The 16,326-nt window shown below is 43.0% G+C and overlaps 2 long non-coding RNA genes across 2 annotated transcripts in view; one reads left to right on the forward strand and one right to left on the reverse strand.

Moving 5' to 3' along the window:
- Window positions 1–874: 874 nt before the first annotated feature.
- LOC128931695 (uncharacterized) overlaps window positions 875–16,326 on the reverse strand; it is a 141,573-nt gene continuing 126,121 nt past the window's right edge. The window contains exons 3-4 of the long non-coding RNA XR_008480437.2: window positions 2,410–2,460; window positions 875–1,685 (exon numbers count right to left, since the gene is read on the reverse strand). This is a non-coding gene — a long non-coding RNA (uncharacterized LOC128931695). The remainder of the gene's footprint in view (window positions 1,686–2,409; window positions 2,461–16,326) is intronic.
- The window catches only part of LOC118152745 (uncharacterized), a 51,960-nt gene continuing 42,780 nt past the window's right edge, over window positions 7,147–16,326 (forward strand). Inside the window, exon 1 of the long non-coding RNA XR_008480436.2 lies at window positions 7,147–9,726. This is a non-coding gene — a long non-coding RNA (uncharacterized LOC118152745). The remainder of the gene's footprint in view (window positions 9,727–16,326) is intronic.

The following is a 16,326-nucleotide window of genomic DNA, read 5'->3' on the forward strand; positions in this document are numbered from 1 at the left end:
GTTTCTATTCTTCTTCTTGCCATTCTGCTATTATACAGAATTAATATTTGTGTTCAAACACTTTTTCTGCAGCAGCTGGAGGCTGATGTCTCCTGGGCCATAGCCCGGCCATTTGTCACACCTGATGCCATTTCTGGGCTAGACCTTTAGCTCGGAAAATGAACAAGCCCAAAGTGGCTGGGCCAGGAGACCCGGACTGCAAGACGAGATAGGGCAAGGAGAGCAGCATGCTGTTCCCTTTCTTTGAACTTACAGAATGTATTGCCTGGAACTCTGAGTCTGTAATAACTGCTTCTGACTTTACTCTGTATTCTCTTTTACAGGGGATCGTATTTGAACCTTGAGCACCACAGGGATAGCGTTATTCCCTTCCTGTGCTTTTGTGGCTGGGATGGGATGGGTGGAAGTTAGGGGCTTCTGCACCACCTCTCCTCAGCTGCTTCACCACCCTCTCACTGGGGTAGTGGTTTCACTTTCCGTAGCACTCTGGCGGCAGAGAACCTGTGGGACCCACTCGTGGGCAAGCCAAGGCCAACAGCAAAAGCAAAGGGGAATGTCTCCCTGACTCATGGCCCACTGACACAGCCCACATGACACTCCAACTCTTTAGCCTTTCTGGACTGAGTCCTCTGGAGGCTTTTGGCAAAGCCTCTTCCCACAAAGCTCCATCTCATTAACAGAGGAACTCCTAGCTCTGAAAAATACAGCATGTCTCAGCAGGTGGGCAGATCGACATCAGGTTCCGCAAGTGAAAACAGTCAAGAATGAAGCTTCGTTACCTGGAGGGGTAAGAGGCTTGATTGCGTGTTTTGGATAGAGTGACCCTTGACACAGTATATGGTTTTCATTTGGTTTCTCTAAAATCATGCTGATCAGGGGTACTATCAATAGTAACCCTGTTGGATTGTGATGCTAAGATTACAGAATTTATACAGAAATAGCACTAGCCCTTTAAAGATCCGTGCACTGTAAGAGTCAGGAACAGCAGGATGAATCTCCGCTCTCCAGAATCCCACACACGGCGGGATGAATCTCCGCTCTCCAGAATTCCACATTGGTCGCATATGGTGTTTTTGTTTGTTTGTTGTCCAACATCTCTTAAAAATGCCTCTTTTTTATATCAGTGTAAATAATATCAATCTACCGTGATGAACAATTGAAAAAGAGAAAGAAGAAGGAGAAACAAGAGGAAAATAATCATAGCTGACAACCAGGGGAGCCTTGCATGTGAGGAGCCATACTATTAAGTAGTTTAAATGCACCACTTTGGATAGCGAACGTAACTACCTAAGAAGCACACGTTATCAGCTCTGTGTTGCAGAAGAGGAAGATGAGTCCCAGAGAAGGGGATCCACTTGTTCAAGGTCACACAGATAATCGGTGGTATAGGCAGGACTCACGCATCAGCCAAAGCTTTATGCTTAACCACTGGGATTTATATTTTCAAGCATTTTGGATTTGCGGATTGAAATAAATGAACACATGAGGTAAGCTGGCATAATTAAATATATTAGGACATATAAACCAAATTCTTTTCTCTGTTTTGTTTTAGAGACAAGGTCCTGCTCTGTCATCCAGGTTGGAGCGCATGGTGCCATCACGGCTCACAGCAGCCTGCAGCTTCAAACTCCACAGCTTCGGCCTCCCAAGGAGCTGGGACTGCAGGCACACGCCACCAAACCTGGCTAATTTAAAACATTTTAAATACCTTTATATGTTTTTACTTTTGTTTATTTATTATTATTTTTTGAGATGGAGTCTCACTCTGTCCCCTAGGCTGCAGTACAGTAGTGCAACCTCGGCTCACTGCCACATCTGCCTCCCAGGTTCAAGCGATTCTCCTGCCTCAGCCTGCCGAGTAGCTGGGACTACAGGTGTGCACCACCACACCCGGCTCATTTTTATATTTTTAGTAGAGATGGGGTTTCACCACGTTGACCAGGCTGTTCCCGAACTCCTGACCTCAGGCGATCCACCCACCTCGGCCTCCCAAAGTGTTGGGATTACAGGCGTGAGCCACCGCACCTGGCCTCCTTTTCATATCTTTATATGCAGTCTCGCTGCATTGCCCAGGCTGGTCTTGAATCCCTGGCCTCAAGTGATCCTCCTGCCTTGGCCACTCACAGTGCTGGAATTACAGGCATGAACCACTGCTCCTGGCCCAGCTGTTTTAAAAAGCAACAATCTTGCATTGTAATGTTTGCCAATTTTTGTGGTGCAAATACTCCCTCTATGGTTGATTTCAAGCTGCCAATGGTTTAGTACCCAGATTGTAAAATTCCTGAATATTTAAAAACTGTCTCCCTCACCCGCTGGCTCCAGCACACCCCTGTCTGTAAACACATAGTGGAGAGAGTCTGATGTAGGTTTAGGACGTATGGCCTTGTGCTCTCGCGTCTCTTTACTTACATGATGCTGTAGCGTAATTCAACCATTTTGAGCTTCAATTTCCTTCCTCAGCTGCAAAACAAGAAAGTTAAAAGAATCAACTTTTACTTACTCACTTACTTTTACATCATGTGAATTAATCAGGAAAAGCCAATATAGTTTTCTTTTTTTTGTTTTTTTTTTTTTGAGACGGAGGCTCACTCTGTTGCCCAGGCTAGAGTGCAGTGGCACAATCCTGGCTCACCGCAGCCTCCACCTGCCAGGGTCAAGTGATTCTCCAGTGTTGGCCTCCCAAGTAGCTGGGATTATAGGTGTGCATCACCATGCCAGGCTGATGTTTGTATTTTTAGTAGAGACAGGTTTCACCATGTTGGTCAGGATGTTCATGAACTCCTGATCTCAAATGATCCGTCCACCTTGGCCTCCCAAAGCGCTGGAATGACAGGTGTGAGCCACCGTATTTTTTTTTTTTTCAATTTGAAAATGGGGAATCCGTTAGTAACCAAATAGGTCACTTTTCAGAAGAAACTTCAATTTTAAATTTAATGAAATTCAGTACAAATAGTTCTCTCTTCCCCTTCCCACCCGCTAATCTTGTCTCGGCTTTTCTTGAACTTGCTTCCTTATTGGGTAATAGTTGGAACACACACAGCCAAAGTCCCTTTGCAATTTCACTTTGGAAGTATTTTGATTTTCTAAGGCAAAGGTGAGGATGTTTAATATAATTAGTTTCCAATAATCCTATTTATTGTATTGCATATGCATATAAAAGTAATCCACAGACTTCTCAAGACTGCCAGAGAGTGTATGGCCAAAAAGAAAATAAAATAAAACATAAATGAGAATGGAGGGTTTAGGAAGAGAATGTTTTCCCTCCTCGGTGCTGAAGTGGGGAGGTTTCTAGCGAAGGCAGTAAAGCCACCCTCCTCACGGGACTCTCTCACAAAGTGCAAAAGGAAAAGAACATGTATACCTTATTCTTCTGAATAAATGCCTAACTTAACTGAAATGTATTAGGCATGTGGAGTTTCATTGACTTTCTTTTGCATGTTATCCATTTTTCCACCTTCCTCCTGTTTTGTTGAGATTGAGTCTTCCTCTGTCATCAGTTCACTGCAACCTCCGCCTCCTGGGTTCAAGGATTCTCCTGCCTCAGACCCCGAGTAGCTGGAGTTACAGGCACCTGCCACCACACCCGGCTCATTTTTGTGTGTTTAGTAGAGACAGGGTTTCACCATGTTGACCAGGCTGGTCTCAATCTCTTGCCCTCATGATCTGCCCACCTTGGCTTCCTAAAGTGTTGGGATTACAGATGTGAGCCACTGTGCCCGGCCTCCTTTTTTTTTTTTTTTTCTTTGCTATATAGCCTTTAGATCAATGTTTATAGTTGAAAAATAACATTCTTTCCCTTATGGGGAAGCAGGTGATTTTGAGATAATCTACAAGGAAACAAAAGCTTTCCGTTCTCATGTTGTTGGAGACTTGGATGTCTCTTAACTTCCTTGTCTAACGGGAAGATGACTTTACATTCCCTCATTCCTGTAATGAATACTGTGGAGACCTGCTTCTTGGAGCCAGACTGAAGGCTCTGGGGCTCTGGGGCCAGTGAGATAAATGTGTCATGCCCCTATGCCCCTGTCCTCAAAGAGCTCCCAGATTCACAGAGGAGGACATGAGGTGAACGAAACATTATGACACAAGGCGGGCAAGGAGTGCTGTAAGACAAGAAGGAGCTGTGGGAGGTGCACCTACTACACGTGGCTAGACTGTCCCCACTTACGGGTCTATCACAGCTATAGAGGTTTTCTCTATTAAAATTACTTTCTTTTTATTGATTAATATAGAATTTTATTTTATCTTATTTTATTTCAGATGGAGTTTCACTCTTGTCGCCCAGGCTGGAGTGCACTGGCATGATCTTGGCTTATGACAACCTCCACCTCCCCAGATCAAGCAATTCCCCCACCTCAGTCTCCCAAGTAGCTGAGATTATAGGTGCCTGCCATCACGCCTGGATTAATTTTTTTGTATTTTTTAGTAGAGATGGGGTTTTGCCATGTTAGCCAAGCTGGTCTTGAACTCCTGACCTCAGGTAATCTGCCTGCCTCAGCCTCTCAAAGTGCTGGGATTACAGCGGTGAGTCACCGTGCCAGGCCATTGATTAGTAAAGAATTGTGTGTGTGTGTGTGTGTGTGTGTGTGTGTGTGTGTGTGTGTGTATGTGTTTCTTTTTGAGACAGAGTCTTGGTCTGTTGCCCAGGCTGGAGTGCAGTGGCGCAATCTTGGCTCAGTGCAACCTCTGCCTCCTGGATTCGAGTGATTCTCCTGCCTCAGCCTCCTGAGTAGCTGGGATTACAGGGGCCCGCCCCTACGCCCTGCAAATTTTTGTATTTTTAGTAGAGACGGGGTTTCACCATGTTGACCAGGATGTTCTCTATCTCTTGACCTGGTGATTGGCACACCTTGGCCTCCCAAAGTGCTGGGATTCCAGGTGTGAGCCACTGTGCTGTGCCATTGATTAGCAAAGCATTTTAACAGTAAAGGTAAGAATAGATAAATTTAATGGCTCATTTTCATTTCTTCATCCTCATGTTCTAACATAGAGTGTATCTGAATTTCCAAGCACATATTCACAGGTGCAAAAAAAAAAAAAAAATAACACATGGCATGATTTCATCAGTGGTTCTTAATCTTGGGAATATGGTAGAATATGGTACCTGTGAGAGTTTTCAAAAAATACCAAAGCTGGAGCTACTTTTTGGTGGGCAAGGACCCAAGAAAACTCACAAGCAAAAATGAGATGCCCTCAAGGTGGGCGAGATGCTATCAGAGTCTCTGCTGCTCCAGGGACCCAGACTGATCCCCACCGTTCATGGCACATATTGGCTGAAGGGGCTTCCAAGCGGAACGCTACCTCTCAGCATTGGGAGATCAGCACCCTGGGCACAGAATCTGCCATACAATGAAGCAGGAGTGGCCTCTCTAGAAAAGCTCCCCACCCCTCAGAAACGCTTTCCTACCTTGAGAATTGACACTTGACATTTCACAGTTAGATAGCCACACCTTTTCCAGCTTTATTTACTTCAAAAATAGAAATGTGTCTGAGGAATGACAATAAAACTTAGTGGTGATTTGTATCACTTGGGGCTCACTTCTTCATAGCAGGTTTGAAAGGGGTTAGCAGGGCAAGTTTGTGAGACTATTGGATTCTAAAGGGTGCCAGAAGAGAAGTCTACATTTGGCACTTCTGAGCCCTGGTCTGCAGCTCACCCTAAAGCCCCTCATAGAACAATATCATTTAATGCTCTTTGTAATTCTATCATTATATGGATGATGCTTTTCTTCAATTTATTTAGTTTTTTTTTCAAGATGGTATCGTGCTCTGTCACCCAGGCTGGAGTGCAGTGGCAGGATCTCGGCTCACTGCAACCTCAGCTTCCTGGGTTCAATCGATTCTCCTGCCTCAGCCTCCTGCGTAGTTGGGATTATAGGTGCCTGCCACCTCGCCCAGCTAATTTTTTGTATTTTTAGTAGAGATGGGGTTTCACCATGTGGGCCAGGGTCTCAAATTCCTGGCCTCATGATCTGCCCACCCTGGCCTCCAAAAATGCTGGGATTACAGGCATGAGCCACCATGCCCGGCCTTTCTTCTAGTTTTGACCTCTCTGCTGTCTAGAAACTTTTTCATGTCAAAAGTTCACATCGTTCATTCCTATCAAAAGAACCAAATGAGATACAAACAGAGAACTACAATTTATACGGCAGAAGTGGGACAAATCACTGAGATCCCTTCCAAAGTGATTGGCACAGGCCAGGGTGGTGCTTCTCGTATGCTCTTCATACAACATGGTATGGATCATTCTGGCTTAGAAGCATAAGCTCCTGTCCTCAGAGAGGCTGGTCCCAGATGGTTCTGTAGGGCACGTGGCACATGCTGAGTGCTCTGTAAATGTTGAGGCTATGAGGTAATCTGCAGAGGACACCTCCTCAGAGGAAGGTGCTACACAAATACTAGTATTACTATTCTTTTAGCACAAATTTATAATTGCCTTTCTGTTAAACATTGCAGCAAGTTAAATTCATTCAGTATGATTAGTCATTAAACAAATGCCTGGTAATGACTGCCTTCTTATTTTAGCAGTTCCTCAAACCACTGGGGTAATACCCTATCAGGCTTTTCCCCATTGTCAGGTTAATTGGGTTGTACAACCTGCGTTTCAAGAGAGAGCATACACACTGCTTTCCAGCAACCGGACCGTGACTTAAGGCCAGCACCGAACTAATTTACCTTCGAGTTTTCTCTATGGCTCTTGCCATTCCGTTAGGTACAATTGACTAGTTCATTACAGCCTACAAGTAGCTTAAGGCCATTTCTACCTGTTAAAAAAGAAATGTGCTTTTCAAACCAGAATGTGGGCAGGAATTCTCCTGAAATCATTCCTGCAAAGCTGAAACCAGTTGAAGCGAGATGGGCAGTGATGGCTTTCACCTGTGCTCGCATTGGGGCGGTCACCCTAAGTCCCTGCCATCTTAGCAAGCGGGACAGAAATAGTTAAGTCCAGAAGGCTGTGAGTTAAAAACCCTGTCTGAGAGAAAAGCAACGTGAGATGTCCCAGCCAGGTGTGGATGGAGGAAGACCGCACTCCTGAAGCCATTCTTTGCATTGAAGGTCATCTGTCTGGTGCCACCTTAGAAACCGGTCCGCTTCTGCAGAGGACATGGAATGATAACACCCCGCAAGTCAGCTGACTGCTGTGTCAGAGCTGCTGCTGCTTTCTGCATTATCGCAACTGCCAGCTCCAGCTCCTGCAGCTTCCCAGTCGCAATGCAGCAAAGCAGGGGCGTGCAACTAGGCACACAGCAACAGAGTTGCAAAGTTTTCTTCTCCTGCTACTACTTAGCCTGCCTTACGTGAGGAGTATTTACCTTTGTTTAGCCAGGAGCAGAGATGCAGCCTGAATGTACGTGATGGCTTCTAACTTGGCAGCGTGAATTTTCAGCTGAGCAGGTACTGCTCCGAGCCTTGTAACCAAACTGCCTCTGAAGGAGCACAGCGGGTTTCCCACCATGTGTGTGAATAGTTTGGGGGCTGCTTGTGCCACACTGCTCTACCTGCAGGAATAAAGGCTAGGACAAAGGAGAGGATGTTTGCCATGGTTTGTCTGGCTGGGGCCTGTGCGAGCGACTCACTGCACTGATGCTGTGTGACTCCCCAGCTCACATTTCAGGCTGGTCACCAGGCTGGCGCAGATCCCCACTCCTCAGTTAGAGCATGGTTTAAAGGAGAAACCAGGCTCCCTGACCTAAATCACTCCCATTCCTCTCTGGACGCGGGACAGCTGTCGACTAGCAGTGACACAACCAGCCATCAAGTGGAGAATCGTTGCGACTGCAGTCTGTGTGCAGGTGGAGCCCGGGAGAATGACAGTCTAATTTCGGTCATCCAATGGCTTTTTCTTATTTTCCTAAATAGTCGTGCTCTCTAAGTATACAGTTGTCTGGATTAGCCTGGCTGCCATGCAATCTCATCGACTCTGGCTGGAAATCAGGGTGCCAGGCAAGCCTTTAGCTCCGGCTCCTTTCTGCGTGATGCTATGCAGCTAGGATGGGTCACGCTGACAACACAGAAGGAAGCAGGAAGCACCGCTTTGTCTTCTCTTGTGATATTAGCGGAACATAACTCTTCTTCGCAGTGATGCCTTCCCACATGTCTGTGCGTGTGCGTGTGTGTGTGTATTTTAATTTATCTAATTGAAGAGCCTAACAAATATCATCATGGATGTGGTTTTAATGATTTGGAAAAAAAAAAAAAAAGCCTGTGGAGACAGCGATTTGAAACAGTGGCACATTTAGGTTATTGCCAATTTGAAATACTTGGTTTGTGAAGCTGAGCCCTAAGGGACAAGCTCGGTAACTGAGGAAGAGATCGTAGATAAAGAAATAAAAATGACAAGCGTAATGGAGGCTCTGCGAAGGGAGTGTCAGAGCATCAGTTCACGGATGGCAATTTCACCAGGCTGAGATTGAATAATTCATAGATTGAAATTACCCTGCTTTCACCTTTCCATTTAAACCGGCATGATCTGAATCTCTAATAAATTTTCAAGATAAAGTAAAATGCCAATTTGAATCTGAAGAGCTTCTGAAACCAGATGCTGCATCCCTGAATCTTTCAGTATCTTTCACAATTATCCTGTGAGAACAGCACTTCATCACGAAGCACCATTACCAGGGAAAATTACTGTGATTACAATAGCAACAATAGAACACCATCAAATGATCTCTAATTTACCTAATTTGCTAAGACTGACTGTGTGGTTTTGATATCCATTTTATGTCACTATGCCCGGCACCGGTGAAGCTATCTCACACTGGAACAAAAGTGGCATCATGTGTATGTGTGTGTGTGTGTGTGTGCGCGCGCACGTGTGCCCGCGCTGCTACCTTAACTGTGAAAGCCTAGCAAAGAATATTCTCCTAGGTTACAGTATTTCTTTCCTTGGTTCGCATTTTTTCCAATGCCTGTACCCCAAGTGTGTTTGGGGAAATAGAGAACCTGTTATAGACTGGGGGACTGTTTTTTGATACAGAAGAGCATTGGTTTGTTAATTTATAAACCCTCTTTATTTTAATGTATACAAGCATGTGTTTACTAAAAGGGAGGATGGATGTCGTTCTGGGAGAGTAGTTTTAAAATGCAGCTGAGATGTAGTGTATGTGTTTGTTTCTTCTTTGAAACCCCTGTCTGTCTCTTTCAGGTTAGAAATCCCTTCAGGGAACTGTAGACCTGGTGCGAGGTGTTGGAAACCTCTGAGACTGCAAAGAAGCTCAGGAGATACAATCAGTAATAGTTCTGCGCAGCTCTGAGTAAAAGCATGCATGTTCAATTCAGTGATCACATGAAGCTTGGGTACCACGTCGGCTGTGTTTGTGTCTGCTCGCTCTGGAGCAGTCTGTACTGAAGAGAACTTTGTGGGACAGGCTGCATGGTCCATGTCAGGGTAATTGCGCCATCCTGAGAAGGTGGCGTGGATCATAAATCCTCACTGGAGAACAGACTGGAATCATTTCTAGGCACAATAGCTTCTGGAATTTGACTTTGAATAGTTTGAAGGTAGTATGTGGGTTTCTGCTAGTCAAGTGATTTAAGTGTGATTACCTAAGGCAAGGTTTTGGAGTTAGGACAACCATTTGGGAGGAAGGTAGGTTTGAAACACACCTTTCTAATGTTCTGGGGTTTTTGCTGGAGATCCTTAGCTCTGATACGTTCCTTAATCCATGATCACAGCTTGACCCCTTCATGTATCCTGTGACCCAACACGTACCTTTGTCAGAGCAGGTAAGTTGTGTTTCTCATCATCTGTATAATTGAATATGTTTTTCACTGTGTGCTTTCGGCAAAAACATGCTCTTCTGTGGTATCCTTTCTTTCTATTTATTGTTACTTTCTCCTTACTGTTAATTTCAGTACCCTTGAGATAACCTCTCAACGTTCTTCCCTTGTGTTTTTCTAAGTACAAATAAAAATGTCGTATTTTAAAACATGATTTAAATATAGTTTTTGTTCCCTTTATCTAACTAAATACATTTGAGCTTTTAATGCTTTTCAAAAAGAAGGAGAAACAGTTTTACTTAGTGATAATTTGTTTAAAAATAGGAAGCAATTCAGTAGATATCAATTATGTTACGATATTGGTTTTTTTTTTTTAGATAGCTCACATTTCTAATACCAAACCCATTATTCTTATCTTTCAAGAAAGAGGCTTGACTGGTAGTGACAAAAGACTTTTCAAAAGCTCACACTGTCTATGGGCTAAAGTGGTTTTCTTTTTTAATGATTAAAATGTAGTCTGGAGATTCTGCAAAGGGTTTTTAATTTCTAGCATTTTAAAGCTGTTCAGTAGTTGAAGTTTGAACAGGGTAATCATTGTTTGAGCAGATCGGTTTATATGTCTGATGTTTAAGTAACAAAGGATTCCTTAGATCATATAAGAATACTTGCTAATCAGACTTCTGTCAGTTGCTTGGGTTTCATTAGAAGCTAATGATATTCACTTGATAAAAATGGGAAATTTGAAGCTTATCATTTGATCATTCAGGTATTTATACTTTATAGTCTTGGAAAATGTCTTGTTTCTGTAGGATGCAAGTGCCAGAATATTTGTCTTTTATATCAAATACGAGCAAGAGTTTATTGCATGTTAGTGTTTGATATTGAAATTCACTTGTTTTGCCATAAAAAAGATAAGATCCATTATATAGAGCAGCTAACTTAAAAATCTTAACTCCATTGTTTCTTTGAAATCAATTTTTCTTTTCAACTTCAAGTAATTGAACATAAATGAACATAATACTTTAAAATACATTCATAAGTTTTAATCCATTATTGCGAATGTTTTTACTATTTATGGCTATATCTTACTTATAATGCTCTGGATAAGCATGACAGGTGAAAAAGACATAGAATAACTTTACATTTGCAGGTAATTTGAAAAGAAAGAATCAAGTGTGAAAGTATACCAGCATGAGTTAATTTAGGTGAAATCTTAGTCATGGGTTAACATTATTTTGCAAGGTGTGTGTGTGTGTGTGTGAATGAGAAAAATAGGCAAAAAATGTTCCCCTCCTCTTTACTTCTGAAAACTCTCAATCACTCTGGAACATCAGCTGCTGTCACAAAAAGTGATTTCAAATTTAAACACACAGTAACACATGCTTAGAGTCCACAAAAATGTGTTATGCTTTAGATAGAATGAGTAACTGTGGCAGCTAACAATTGCAGTCACTTCTGGATATTAGTGTATTTTATTTTACCTCATTGCTAGCATGGGATAAAAACCTAAACTAAAATGCTGTAGTGAAAAAATGCCTTTTTACATATAACCAAATAGGATATTCATAGTTGATGATCACAGTTGGATTTCTCCAATTAACATATTCTACAGGGACAGTGGCATAGTCTATTTTCCCCTAAGTTTTAAGCAAGTAGGAATAAAACACGCCTTTACCAAGGACCAATATGTGTGCTATGCTCGTCTGCCAAAGAGAAAAAGGCAGGCGAGACAAAAGAAACGGGTAAAGATAAAATGAAGCACTCTGTATTCAGTGAGCCTTTTTCTTTTAAATGGCGTCATCCAAAATAGTTGGTTATGTTGTGTCTGGGTACCATCTTTTTAAAGAAACTCTTCTCTCTAGTAAGATTTTTCCCCAACATTTCATTATACATTTACGTGAACATACAAAAAAGTTAAAAAATTGTGAGCACCCGTACATAAACCACCTCGACTCTATGATGACAGTGTACTGTGCCTGTTTTGTCACATATCTATGCAACTATCCACCCCTCTATTCACCCATCGAACCATCTTATTCTTTTGATGCACTTATAAGTAAGTTACAGACATCAGCACCCCCCACTCCTAAGGATACGCCTGCTGAAGTGTTGAACTAGAAGTCAACATTTGCTTACAGTGCTTACTTCTACGTAAGATATGTATGTGTATGGCGAGGACCCAATTTTGGACAAGTGCACTGTTGTATTTTATATGACATAAACTATCTCTTTAACATGATGAGTAGCTGGATGCAAAGTCTCATGATTCTATATTTTAACTTGGAAGGTACAAATCCTCATTTATAAGGGAAACCGCTTATGGTGGAGTTAAGTGGGCCTTCCCCATCTTCAGTTGCTATGTGTCCCCCATCTCAGCCTTCACCCACCATGCCCAGGGACCACTGGTGACTCGCCATCAGTTTTGGGATTGAGGAGGTGTCCAGGCATACAAAATTAATTCCCAGGGTCTATTCTTGTTCTTGGACCACCTTTCCTTTCTCTCTCCTGCAGGTGCATGAGAAGTAACTCATTGGCCTCTTGACCAATCACGAGCTTCCCTTCTGCCTGGATTCTTCTCTGCCTCTTCTCTTTTCTCTCCAACTCTTTTCACTTGCCTTTCTCTCTTCCATTTTCTCCCTACTCCCACCTTTTTCTTCTAGAAACAAAGGAACAGATCTCTTAATTTTTCAAGTCATTCTCCTGTACTCAATTTCATGGTGCAAAGATGAGGGATTTAAATAATCACAAGAACTCTTAAAGGGATTAGTTTCTCTTGGTCTTAATTAAAACATAAATGAGTTGAGAATTGTCCTCTCAAGACCTCTTCACTAATTCATCTCTTGGATCCAGTCATGTGAATGAGATTTACTCATTCACCCTTTTTTTTTTGAGATGGAGTCTCACTCTTGTTGCCCAGACTGGATTGCAATGGCGCAATCTCAGCTCACTTCAACCTTCACCTCCTGGCTTCCAGCAATTCTCCTGCTTCAGCCTCCTGAGTAGCTGGGACTATAGGCGCCTGCCACCATGCCCAGCTAATTTTGGTATTTTTAAGTAATAGAGACAGGGTTTCACCATGTTGGCCAGGATGGTCTTGATTTCTTGACTTCATGGTCCACCTGCCTCGGCCTCCCAAAGTGCTGGGATTACAGGTGTGAGCCACCGCGCCTGGCCCTACTCATTCATCTTTTAACTGAAGCCTACACCAAGCTTCTCAAAGATTTGAGTTTGTGTAGCTCTGAAGAACAGGAGTATTTGCTTTGCTTCCAAAATCTGCTAAGTTTCATAGACTGCGGCTTCCTGTCATGAGCCGTGGGCTGCGGCACTTCCATTCAGGAGCATCACAAGCCTTATGCCCTTGGTCTTTGGCCCCCCCAGGGTGTGGAAGTTTCTGAAGGCTTCTTCCCTGGGTTTCGGTCCACTTTCCCAAGGCAGTCACCTTCAGGTGGCTTCTCCCTCAGGCCATTTTTCTTTACTCAGTTCACCATGCCTAAACTTTTCATCGGAGAGATAACCATGAGTCTACCCTCAGCTGGAATTCTACCAGTTTGCCTATTTTTATAAAGCAGTAACTGGATATGACAGACTGGTTAAGAGTTTAGGCTCTGGAGTGAGACAAACCTGAACTGCGGTTGCGGTTTTGCAGTTTACACTAGTAGTATTACTCCAGGTGAGTCACGGAATCATTTTAAGCTTCACTTCTTCAGAAGGTTGTTATGAGCATTAGATCACACACACACACACACACGAACATAGGACCAAATTTTGGGAAAATGCACTATCTCGTGTGTTTGCATGTGTGTGTGTATAGTAGTACACTAATACATAACAAGTATATATCGCAATGCCTAGCACTTACATGCATCACATGTAGCACCTGACTGGTACTTGTTATGTATTAGTGTCATCATAATCGTCATCATCATCATCATTACCATAATGATCTCAACGGAAGGCGCCATCATCCCTGAGCTCAGCTGGCCCTCCATCAATCATGGTCATCTCCTAGATCCTAGCAGACTACTCTCTTCTTGTATGTCTAAATTTGCTTATCCTAAGGGACCTCCCATTAAAGTTCGCGTTTTTCAAGGTCTGAAAATATCCCCAGCTTTCAGCTCATGGCGGGGCCCAATGAGTGACTATATTTAATAATTTTCTCAGTTAGATTTCCAAATGAAAATTCAGGGGACAAAAATAAAGAGATTTCGGAAGTACAGGGAAGTAGTATGCCTGGGACTGTCCAGGTGTTTTACACACAATAAATTATTGATGTGTAAATGTCATTTAATCCAGCATAACACAGAGGTCAGTATCAGGGCATCTGAAGCCAAACAGTCAGTAATCTAATCCTGATTTTGTTGCTTACTATCTGTCTGAGCTTGGATGAATTTCTGACTCTTCTTTGTTTCTCAGTTTTTTTATACATATAAATTTTCTTATACATATAAAGTAAGGATAATGAACGACACCTTTGTCATGGGGTAGTACTGAGGATCAACTTACTTAAGATCTGCAAAAGACCTAGAAGAGTGTCTGGCACGTGGTGAAGCTATGGAAGCATTTGTTAAATAACAAAGTATAAATGAAAGGTGGACAAAGCAATCTTTGGGTAAAGATTACTTGACTAGCCAGGCGCGGTGGCTCACACCTATACTCCCAGCACTTTGGGAGGCTGAGACGGGAGCTAGGGACCAGCCTGACCAACATGGAGAAACCCCACCTCTACTAAAAATACAAAATTAGCCAGTCTTGGCGGCGCATACCTGTAATCCCAGCTACTCAGGAGGCTGAGGCAGGAGAATCGCTTGATCCCGGGAGGCGGAGGTTGCAGTGAACTGAGATCATGCCATTGCACTCCAGCCTGGGCAACAAGAGTGAAAGTCTGCCTCAAAAAATAAAAAAAAAAAAAGATTACTTGAGTAAAGTCATCCAGAGAGGTTATCAACTGGTTCGTGATCACACAGCGAATTAGTAAAGCGTCCACCATTCAACACAGATATTCAAACATTAGGGCCTGTTTCCGAAAATTACACATTGCTGGAGAGCTAACTTTGGCCAAAGCAAAATATATATTTGTATCATTGATTATAACTCTAAAGGAGAGACAAAGAGCGTTTTAAAAATATGACAGCGCTGTTATCCTGACAGATATTTAAGTTTTTGTCTTATATCTTCTGTATTTTGTATTTTTCTTTCCACATTGTTATTTTATTCTTTTTGCAAGTTAATTTCTTATTTCCAGCCAAAGTCTGTTGAGACAGGCCAGTACTTCGTTTACATGAGGTAACCACTCCAAGAAAAGCACCAATGGCGCGTGCGCACATGCACGCGCGCACACACACACACACGCATGCGCACACGCATGCACATATACATGCACGCACACACACACATGCACACATGCACGCACACAAGCATCATTGTACTTACTGTGCCAGGGAGTATTACAAAAGTAATTCAAGTATATGAAAAAATCGGGAAAACTGGAGAAGTGCACAGAGGCATAGAAAGGAAAATAAACCTCAATCGTGACCCCCACTCTTGAGACAAGCACTGATTGTCTACGACACAATACTGTGTGTGTAACCGAATTCCGAGATCAGTCTTAAATTGCATACACTGCTTTGCAACCTACTTTTAAAACATGAGAACAACAAGAGTATGTTTTCCAATCACTATAATAGTGTTTTTTAATCGAGCCTTTTAATTGCTGTATATTATTCTAGTATATAATCTCAACGGGACTTTTAAAGGTTTTCTAGATTTATCATGAATGTAATCAAAAGAATTATTAAATCTTGAATGTAGTAGAATATATTGAGAATAAACTATGCCTGCTTTCTAGGCTGTAGGCTCGTTATAAAACAACAGAAGTCTGTCTTTCCTTCCTAGAGCCCATGTGGTAGGGCTTTGGGTTACAGCAGTCTGGGCTTCTCTTAGTCCTAGGGGCAAGTGAACAGTTCCTTGTTTTCAAAAGTGTGCTCAGGAAGATGAGTCCACTGGAAGTCCAATAAGCTGGGGAGTCCTACCTAGATAGGAAGGGGCTGGGGGCTTGGAGCTTCTAGAAGTAAAGGGAGCGGTTTTTCAAGACTGGGAAAGAAGGCTGGATTCCTAAGAGGCTGACAATAGCACCCTGAAACTAGCAGGACCCGGAAGAGCAGCCGTGGAGATGGTGGGAACTACCCAGCGTCCCTGTGGCTGAGTCCCTCCCCTCCCCTCCTCTCCCCTCTTTCTTGTTTTTAAATTTTAATTTGTATTTATTTATTTGTTTATTTTTGAGACAGAGTTTCACTCTTGTTGCCCAGGCTGGAGTGCAATGGCGCCATCTTGGCTCACCGCAACCTCCACCTCCTGGGTTCAAGCGATTCTCCTGCCTCAGCCTTTTGAGTAGCTGGGACTACAGGTGCCCACCACCACAGTAGCTAATTTTTTTTAGTAGAGGTGGGGTTTCTCCATGTTGGTCAGGCTGGTCTCAAACTTCCGACCTCAGGTGATCCGCCCACCTTGACCTCCCAAAGTGCTGGGATTTCAGGCCTGAGCCACCGTGCCCGGCTGATTTTTTTTTTTTTTTTTTTTTTAATGGACAGGGTCTCTTTCTCGCCCAGG

This window comes from Callithrix jacchus, chromosome 4 (assembly GCF_049354715.1).
Source record: "Callithrix jacchus isolate 240 chromosome 4, calJac240_pri, whole genome shotgun sequence".
Classification (NCBI taxonomy): Eukaryota; Metazoa; Chordata; class Mammalia; order Primates; family Cebidae; genus Callithrix; species Callithrix jacchus.